The sequence below is a fragment of the Phascolarctos cinereus genome, unplaced genomic scaffold, assembly GCF_003287225.1.
Source record: "Phascolarctos cinereus isolate Bilbo 61053 unplaced genomic scaffold, phaCin_HiC Scaffold_726;HRSCAF=1367, whole genome shotgun sequence".
Taxonomy (NCBI): Eukaryota; Metazoa; Chordata; class Mammalia; order Diprotodontia; family Phascolarctidae; genus Phascolarctos; species Phascolarctos cinereus.
In genome coordinates this window covers 363,189,907-363,199,551 of record NW_027556098.1, presented here as the reverse complement: position 1 = coordinate 363,199,551, position 9,645 = coordinate 363,189,907, and the positions used below count along the sequence as shown (strand labels likewise).

The 9,645-nt window shown below is 55.3% G+C and overlaps 1 protein-coding gene across 1 annotated transcript in view; it reads left to right on the top strand.

The window, feature by feature from the left end:
• Window positions 1-7,276: 7,276 nt before the first annotated feature.
• Window positions 7,277-9,645, top strand: part of ADGRB2 (adhesion G protein-coupled receptor B2) — a 72,572-nt gene continuing 70,203 nt past the window's right edge. Inside the window, 1 exon segment of the mRNA XM_020983541.2 lies at window positions 7,277-7,624. The gene's annotated coding sequence lies outside the window, so the exon portion shown is untranslated.

Sequence of the window (9,645 nt, the reverse complement as noted above, 5' to 3'; positions counted from 1 at the left end):
ATTCCTCATTAGTCATGTTGTAAAAGAAGAATCAGAACAAAAGGAAAAAAAACACAAGAAAGAAAAAACAAAAAACAAAAAATAGAGAAAATTGTGTGCTTCCATCTGCATTCAAATTCCATAGCTCTTTCTCTGGATGTGGATAGCAATTTCCATCATGAGGCTTTTGGAATTGTCTTGGACCATTGCATTGCTAAGAGCTAAGTCTATCAATATCAGTCATCATACAATGTGGCTGTGACTGTGTACAATGTTCTCCTGGTTCTGCTCACTTCACTCAGCATCAGTTCATACAAGTCTTTCCAGGTTTTTCTGAAGTCAGCCTGTTCATCATTTCTTATAGCACAGTTAGTATTCCTTTACATTCATATACCACAACTTGTTCAGCCATTCCCCAATTGATGGGCTCCCCTCAATTTCCAAGTCTTGGCCACCACAAAAAGAGCTACTATAAGTATTTTTGTATATGTTTCCTGTTTTTATAATCTCTTTGGAATATAGCCCTAGAAGTGCCATTGCTGGGTCAAAGGGTATACACAATTTTATAGCTCTTTGGGCATAGTTCCAAATTGTGAGGAGCTTACATTCTAGTAAGGGCAGAAAACACATGTAAGAGAAAAGGGAACCAGAGGAGGGAGTTTGCCCTAGGGTTGGTTTTTGTCCTTTGTTCTTGTAGAGGACCAAAATGATGTCTCTATGCTAGAGTCAAGGAGCACTGTGGCTGACCAGACCGACTCGAGCTTGGAATGCTCTACCACAGAGAGATGAAGGAAGGAGGGGGCGTGGGGGTCACCGCCAGGGTGATAGGCAGATGGAGAGTTGGCTTGGGTGCCATGTGTGGATGGGGCATGCAGTTGAAGTATAGTATGGTGCCTAGGGTTGGGACCTAGGATGGCAGCTCCAAAATATGGGCTGGATTACTTCCACGGGGACTAGAACTTGGTTTCAGGAAGACTCGGTACTGAGGTCCAGGGGTTAGGTCCTGTGTGCAGTGAATTTTTGGAGAAGCTCACTACCTTCTAGAGACCATTCCACATCAGGCCAACCTTGGGTTGGCATTCACTATTGTACAGCAGAGTCACTTCCTCCGGTGGTCCTAGTCTGCCCTCTGAGGCCAAGCAGAGCACATCTAATCCCCTTTCCACCTGACAGTCTTTCAAATGCTTCAAGACAACTATCATTTCCTCCTTCCGTTTTCTTCTCTCCTGGATAAATATTGCTAGTTTCTTTTATTCTCATTCCCCTCCACCCCCTCCATACCTGTCTGTTGCCCCTCAACTCAACCTAGGGAATGAAGATCCCCCACTGCAGCTCCAGCCTAGCTGGCTAGATGCCTGCCTGGGGAGGGATCCAGGTGGCCAGGAGCCCAGGGGAGTCAGCCTCACCGTCCGCTAAGCCCCAGCTCCCCCGAGGGATTCCCCTTCAGCCCAGCGCTGGCTACTCAGCTGGAAGGTAGAACTCCTGGGTCCTGCTCTCCGCAGCTGCCTCCCTTTCCCCCTCCCCACTCCCACAAGGCAGAGGATGGAGAAAAGGAGAGATGAAAAGGTGTTCTGTCTGTGAGCCTGGATGTTATGTTCCCAAGTTTGTTTGTGGGTCTGTGTGTGGTGGTATATGTCAATGTCTCTGTGGGTACATGTGTGTGTTTCACACAAACAGTGAAAGAAGAGCAGCAGTACAGTGAGAGAGAGAGAGAGAGAGAGAGAGAGAGAGAGAGAGAGAGAGAGAGAGAGAGAGAGAGACAGAGAGAGACAGAGAGAGAGAGAGAAAGAAAGAGACAGAGACAGACAGAGACAGAGAGAGAGACAGAGAGAGAGAGAGAGAGAGAGAGAGAGAGAGAGAGAGAGAGAGAGAGAGAGAGAGAGAGGCAGGCAGCTGAAGATGAGCCAGAAACAGGGAAATGGATCCAAATTCAATTTCTCTGCATGGAGACACACAGACATACAAATGCAGACACAGGGACACACTATTACACACACACACACACACACAAATATAGAGATAGACACCTTCAGAGATTCATACACCTAGATCTTACATGTAAACCCAGGATCCTCCTAGGGTCATAATGGCCAGTCTCCTGCCTCTACTCAGCCCTGGCTAGGGTAGGGTTGGGGGTCTCAAGTTTTGGAGCCCAGAAATACTGCCCCAGATCCCAGTCCCCTCCAACCCCAAGACAGGTAGGTAGGGGAGACAGCATCTACCCTACCTTACCAGATCTTCTCTCTCTCTCCTCCAGTGACCCAGCATCTAATGCACTCTTCCTATTGGCCTTCACTCCCTCCCCTGCAATAGGAGGAGGCTAAACTAAACTAAGGGAAAGACTTTCCATCTGGGAAGATCTATTAGGCACCTTTTCCAGGATACTTCCAAGGGAAACCAGTGTCCAGGTAGGGGAGGAAGGTCCTATGTGGAGGCAGGGGTATGGATGAAATGACCTTGGGGATGTGAGGGATGGGGAGGTGGACTGCAGAGAACAGGAAACTAGACAAGGCAAGGTCAAGGAGCCTGGCTGAAGATATGCCTAGGGCTTTCACCCCTACCTGCCAACACAGGCCCCTGTGGAAGGAAACCTGCCTAGGCCCTAGGCCCAATAAATAATGGGAAAGAAAATGAGAGTACTTTCTAATCTATTTAAAGGGCAATGAAGCATGGTAGAGACCTCCTTCCATAGGGAAGGAGGCCCAGCCTATGCCAGGCCAGGGACCTCACAGAAGGGTCTAGAAAAGGAGGGTAAAGGGAAGGGAAGGGACAGGTCTAGAAAAGGAAGCTTCAGGTCCTTCAGCCCTTGGGGGCAAATTCACTCCTTTCTCCTCCTTGCCTTCTTCCTTCATTTATTAATTCATTCTCTTCTTTTTTCCTTTCCCCTCCCTTTTATTCCTTCCTCATCTGTCCACCCATTCCACACACATTTGTGGGCCTACTATGTGTCAGGTAGATGCCCTGGGGAACTACTGGTAAAGTCATTTGGAACCAAACACTGTCCCTTACCCCAGGTGGGTATGACTTACTCCCTCTACTTGGGCCTAGGTAGTTAGAAACTAGGGAAATTGTTCCTTGGGTGCTTGCTTTGGTGCCCTTTCACCTATGGGGTCCAGGGGGCCAGAGGGCATTGGCACAAAGGGCTAGCAGAACCCTCCTGCCTCCCATTCTGCTCCAGGCCCAGGGTGCCTGGTTCTGATTTGGATGTCCCTCCCTCAGCTCTAACTCTTGACTCCCCTTCTCTCTTCTTCTCTCCCCTCCTCTCTTTTTCCTCCCCCATGGGCCATTACAGAAGTCAATTCGGCCTCAATCAGCTCCATTTGAATATGGAAAGGATTTTTAATTACTCCAAGTCATCCTGGGTGGTTTTATCATCCGAATGGCTTTGAGGATTCCCTGGGGAGGGGACTTGAACAGAGGTGGTGGTGGTGCTTGGGGGAATTGCAGGAGAGTTTCCCTCCCAAGAAAGGCCCTCCTGAGATCTGATCAAAGCCCTTCACACTGTCTGCCTGGAGCCCCTGAGATCCTCCCCACCCCTTAGACCTCAAGCTAACTGCCTCTCTCCCCAAAAGAGAGCCTTGGGCTGTCCTGCTGCTAGATGCTCAGAGAAGGGCATGGGGGTCTCTATCTGATCCAGAGATAACATTTCCTGGGGGAGGGTCAGGGCTAAGGATTGGGAGAAGGATGGGTGGGGCAACAGGTGCAGAGGAAGGAAATGGAGAAGGGGCAGAACAGTGTTGATGAGCCAGCTCCCTCTACCTGGAGCAGATTTTTTTTTGGGGGGGGGCTGGGTCAGCAGCCAGCTGTGGCACATCTGTTATGGAACCTCTCTCTGTCCCAGTTTCTGGCTCTCATCAGTCATTCCCTCATTCATTTACTTATTTATTCAACCATTTATTCAGCATCATCAGGGTTCAAGGTCTTGAGTTCTGTCATTATGTAGAGGAAGATACCACAAGCCCTGCCCTCAAGGAGCTTACTTTGGTTGGTGAGGGAGGAAGGAGGAGAGAGAACCTCTCCCTATATTTCTCTGGTCTTTGAGACCTTCATTCGTTTATTTATTCCATTCATTCAACTACCATTTAATAAACACTGCCTGTGTGCTGAGTTCTTTGTTGAACCCGGAGGGAGATACCAAGCTGTATTAAGCACCACCACAGGCACTCACAGAGCTAGAAGTTTAGGGGAGATAGAGACTGCTCCTAGCCTCTGAGTATCTCCCAGTCTTTAGGTTTCTCCCAGTTTCTGAGTCTTTCCCTGTCTCAGGGTATCTCTCAGTCTCAGGGTCTCTCTTAGTCTCTGAGTCTCTCTCCCTATCTTTATGTTTATTAATCTCTATGAATATTTATGAAGAGTTGATGGCCTCCCTCCGGTAGCTACTGGCCCCATTTTTATTCTGTGTACAAAAATACACACACGCATATGGGGGTGGGGGGAGGAGTTATCAGTACCTGTGTAGGGGGAAGGGTAGATGGAGATACCACTTTCAGGCCCCTCCCTAGTGGAAATGCTGCATGGGAGAGATGTGTATGGGGAGCATGTTGGTTCCAGGTGTGTAAGGTGAACAAGAATTTGGCCTGCCCTCCTTCCTCAGCCTTCAAACAGGCAGTCAGGGCTTGCTTGAACACACTGTCCTGGGGACAGATCTTTGGCCAAGATTCCTAGTTCCCTCCATTCCTGGTTTCTATTTCCCCAAGGGGTCCTTAAGATGAGGAGGGGGAAGATAAGGTCAGCTCCTTGTCAGGGAGAGGGGTGGGAACAGGGGTAATCAGGGCTCAAGCCCCAGTGACAGATGAAGAGGGGGTAGTGATGCTGCCATTCCCTATCTACCGCGGACTGGGAAGATGCTCTTCTCTCTGACCCCCTTATTGGCTGGCTCACTGTCCCCACCCACTGGGACCAGGAAAAGAGGACCCTGAGGAACTTGCCCTTCTGGGATGCTAGAGAGGGAGAGGATGTCAGAGATAGAAGGATGCTCACACCTGGTCTCACCCCTTTATTTCAGACATGAGGAAACTGAGGTTCCAACCAGGGAAGGGACGACTACCCAGAGAGTATGTAGCAGAATAGGGATTCCACCCTAGGTCTTCTGACTCCCCGTCTAGAATGGAGCCAGGGGCTGTGGAGGTGGGGAGGGAAGTATAATCTGAGGATTGATTGGCTTGGGTTTACTTTTCCTCCATACAACCTTTTCTCTGTGGACCTCAGAGTGCCTCATTGGCCATTGCTGGGAGGAGGCCCTAGCCTGAAAAGCCAGAAGGGAGTGGAGTTCAGAGAGATTCCAGAAAACAGAATCCTAGATTTCCCACAATACCTTTCTGGCATAGGATGTGGCTGGAAAAGAATCTTGGGGTGCCTATTTCCCAGGGCCATAAAGCCCTGTTGGGCTCCAGCCTGGGCAAGGAGCTTGGGTCTCCCCTCCCTCTCCCCCCAGCTTCATAAATTTTTTACGATGATAGATAAGGGTCCTTTTCTATTAAGGTTGGTAATCTCTTCCCATCTCAGAACACATTTCACCCTCAAGGGGCAGTGCAAAGAGAGAGGAAGGGAGAGGGGCTCCTGGGAAGGTGGCTGGCTCTGTTGTCCTACACCAAGGCCAGGAAGCTCAGGTCTTCCTAGTGCCCAGGGCCTACTTGTAGGTAAATTGTAATTCCCTACCCTGGGAATGGAGGAACCTGGTAGATCACTGACTGTTGCTTCTCCCTCCTATTTCTTCTTTTCCCTGGATCCTGATTGAAGGGGTTGAGGGCGCCTCTCTCTGCTCTGTGGCTGATGTTCATAGGGGCCAGTTGCATCAAATGTGTGGGTGGGGTTGGGGAAGGAGGGCACCAGCCAAACAAGACCTAGCAGGAGAGGGCAGAGTTGGTTCTGGGAGATTTTTGCTCCCCCCTTCAAAGGCTTCCCAGTAACCTCTTCCTAGTCTAACCCCCATACATCCTGCTGCAGCCATGACTCTGGCTGGGACAGTGATGCCCAAAGCCTTCCCACTTCTCAGACCACAGCTTCCTCCTCTCATATCCATCTGATTAACCTACTTGTCTCTTGCCTCGCTGGTTGGCCTGGCCGCAGCGGTGAGTGCACCCCCCGCCCCAAGCCTGCCTCCCCTGGCCCACTGCCTGCTGCCCACACCACAAACCACCAGGAGGCAGCCACTGAGTGATGGTCCCCCTGGGGGTGGGGGATGGGCAGACAGCACTGAGGGAGCTGGGCTTTGAACAGCTAGCTCTCCCACGATATTCCTTTCCGGCTCGGGATGGGGCACCTTGGCATTGCCCCCTCCCCACAGAGGCACAATGCCTACGGTGTCTCCCGTTCTTTAGAGACTCCCAACTTCTTCCCGGAACGTGGCACACCCGTGCAACACGCCAACCTGAGGCACCCGCATGGAACATGCACACTCCAGGGGCACACAGTAGGGAAATCATTCTGTGGAATACGCTTCCATCCTTCGGACATATGAAACATGCCAGCACATGCTGGTACTTGGGGCAAGAAGGGCGTACCCCAGAGGCAATTGATCATACTCTTGTAGGAGGACCCCAGGGTCACCTTAAATCCTGCGGTGCAGGGGCGTGAAGTGGAGGGGAGGGGGGAGACAGAGAGCCTCCCCGGGCAGTGCGCCCGCGCCCCTAGTGGGGGGGGGGGCCTGCAGGCGGGTGCGCGCGCCCCGGAGGCCTGCTTCCCCCTTAAGAGGAGGCGGTGCGCGCCATCCCGGCCCCCTCCCCTCTTCCTCCCCAGCTGAGCCCAGCGCCCGGGAAGCCACGGGCCCCTTCCTTCCCGAGTGTCGCGCAGAGCTGTCACTCAGGCCGGGCGCGCACCGCCCCTACCCCTCTCCAAAGGGTCCCCCCTCCCCCCAGTTCCCAGCCCCTCCATCTTCTCTCCTCTCCTCCCCCGTCCCCGGGTCTCGCGCAGCCTCGTGGTCCCGCCCCGCGCTGTCACTCAGCCCCGGCGCGCGCTGCGGGCAGCGGAGCCCGGGTATAGGCAGCGGCGGCGGAGGCAGCAGCAGAAGCAGCAGCAGCAGCAGCAGCAGCGGCGGCGGCGGCGGCGGTGGCGGCGGCGGCCACCCCCGGCTCTCGGGCCCGGGCGCCAGGAGAAGGAGGAGGAGAAGGCGGCAGCAGCAGCGACAGCGGCGGCGGAGGATGAGGCAGAGGCTCCGTGAACCCCGCGCGGCCGCCAGCGGATGAGGCGCGGGGCCGGGGGCGCGGGCAGGGGGCCGAGTCATGCCAGCGCGCGGCGGGCGGGCGGGCTCCGAGCTCGGGGCTCCGGGCGGTGGCGGCGGCGGCGGCGGCGGCAGGAGGAGGGGGCAGGAGGTGGCGGCGGCGGTGCCCGCAGCCTGCCCGGCACTAGTTGCTCGCGCCCGCGGCAGCAGCGGCTTCTCCGGCTGCTCCCGGGCCCGTCTGCACCTTTCGAGCTTTTAAGCCCGGGGCGAGGTTACGCTTCTTTTTGCATTTGATGCGCTTTGCATTTTTTTTTTAATTTAAAAGAGAACATTTTACATTTGCTTTCGGCGTCACCTCCTGTTCCCGGAGCGGGCGCCCCGGCTGCCCCCGGGACGGGCCCCGCGCCCTACCCAGCCTCAGCCTCCCCGGCCTGATGGCAAAGTTGCGCCGTGGGGCCACCCCCGACTCCTACTGACGGCGACCAGGTGAGTGCGTGCCGGCCGGGCCTCGGCTGCCCTGCTCTTCAGCCGGAGTTATCCTCCTCCCCTCCCCTTCCCTGGGGTCTGGAGCTGCCCTTCCCCCAGTGACTCCCTTTCTCTCCTCCATCCAGGGCTGGAGGGATGGGAGATGGGGACCCTAGCACCCCTTCCCCCAACCTGCTGGCCTCTGCCCTGCAGGCAGCCCGCTTCCTCTCGCCTGGGGCCGCGGCCGGGGCCCAGGGAATTGGGGGTGGGTGGGATATGGCGGGGGATCAGGAGCCCGGGGTCCGGGGATGCCGGGAGCCGAGTGGTCCAGGGATGCTCAGCCAGCACCGGGGCGGGGGCGCTCTCCGCAGTTCTCCGCGCTGTGCGGGGTGGTGGTGGGGGGGAAGGTTGGTGGCGGCGGGGGACGCCTGTCAAAGCCTCCTTTGAGCGCGGCGCCCAGGCGGGGTGGGCCCGGAGTTCACGGACCGGGGTCTGGCCTGGCCTGGTCTGGCTCCCCGCGAGGGACCGGCTGGGAACTTTGGCTGGGGAGCCAGGAGAGAGAACAAGTGCTGAGAGCTGCCAAGGCCACCCCCGGTCTCCGCGGGGCTGCTCTCTGGCGTCTCCTGCCGGTGGCCCGAGCGGCGGTGGTCCTGGTCCTCTGCTCCGCCCGGGCCCCCTCCCTCCTCCGTTTCTTTTCGGGAGCCCATGGCTACTTCCTCGAACTCGACCCTGGCACAGGAGTGAGGATCATTTTTAGCACTGAGAATGTCCTCAGAGGCTCCTGGCCTTAAGGGATGCCGGGGGGCATCAGTGGGTGGAGGGGCCCACGTGGGCTGAGGACAGTAATCTTCCCTCTACCCCACCACCATACACTCCCACACTTGGGAAAGGACTTTTACGTGTGACAATGGGCGCAGGCTCCCGAGTGTCCAGGCCTAACTTGAACGGGCAGCAGGCAGGGGAAAGAAGGGCCCGGATGCTAAATGTCTGGGCAGGACCTTTGGTGAGAGGCTTTTAGGTTGGAAGAGACTCTGATGAGGACCTGGAATCACTTAGCCCCTCCCAGTCCTCCCCTGCCTAGACAGGGATGTAATCACCTGCAGTGTGGGTCTAATTGGCACGGTGCTTCCCATGCTCCCCCTAGGCACTTTTAGGCCAATGGGCAGAAATGCCCTCCAGAGAGTAGCTAGATCTGATGCCAACAAGGAGTGGGAAGAGTTCCTGAGGTAGTGGGAATGAACTTGGGGGTCTGGGACACATGCAGGTAGGTCCTAGGATACTGGGGAGAGTGGAGCCAGTGCACCCCAATGCCAGCCCCCTCCTCTCCAAGCCAGAGACAGAATGTTCCTGGCAGGAAGGGGGAGGGGGGGAGGGGTGGCCCTGGGGAGGGAGCCAGCATTGGCAGGGCCTTTTCCTCATTCATCATTGCCCAGCCCTGGAAGGGGGGAAGGGAAAGAGGCTCAGGGGAGAGGGCCAGGGACCCTTTGCTAGGTTTCTTGCCCTTCCTTCCCCCAGGTCTCTTAGGTGGGGAAGGGGTTGGAGACGAGGGGGGGGGGCAGTGTTGGTGCACTAGGTCCCAGCTGGTCATTCCCCCCAAAGAGGGCCTTGTTCGTTTGTCTGGTGTCTGGGATCTTGCCTGTCTAGTCTGGTTTACAGCAGAGACAAGCCCCCCCTCACTGCTTTTGAGAGCATCTTTGAACTCACTCTCATTCTCAGAGCATTTACCCTATCTTTCCCCATGGTCCTAAGTTGAGCCATGGGTGGGGCTGTTGGGGGGACAGTGGGGAGCTCCCTGGATGGCCAGCCCTTTATCCTCACTCAGGAAGATCTAAGAGCCTCGAGACCTTTTCTTGCCCAAGGTAGGAATGGCCCCCACAACCTTGAACTTGATCTCCTTGATGTCTATGCCTCTCTTTGTGTGTGTGTGTGTGTGTGTGTGTGTGTGTAATAGGGAGGAGTTTGGACTAAGTGCTTGGAGATCTTCAGATCAAAGTTGAGATAAGAGAACTCTTTCAAGGGGGCATTACTGTGTTTAACTATGT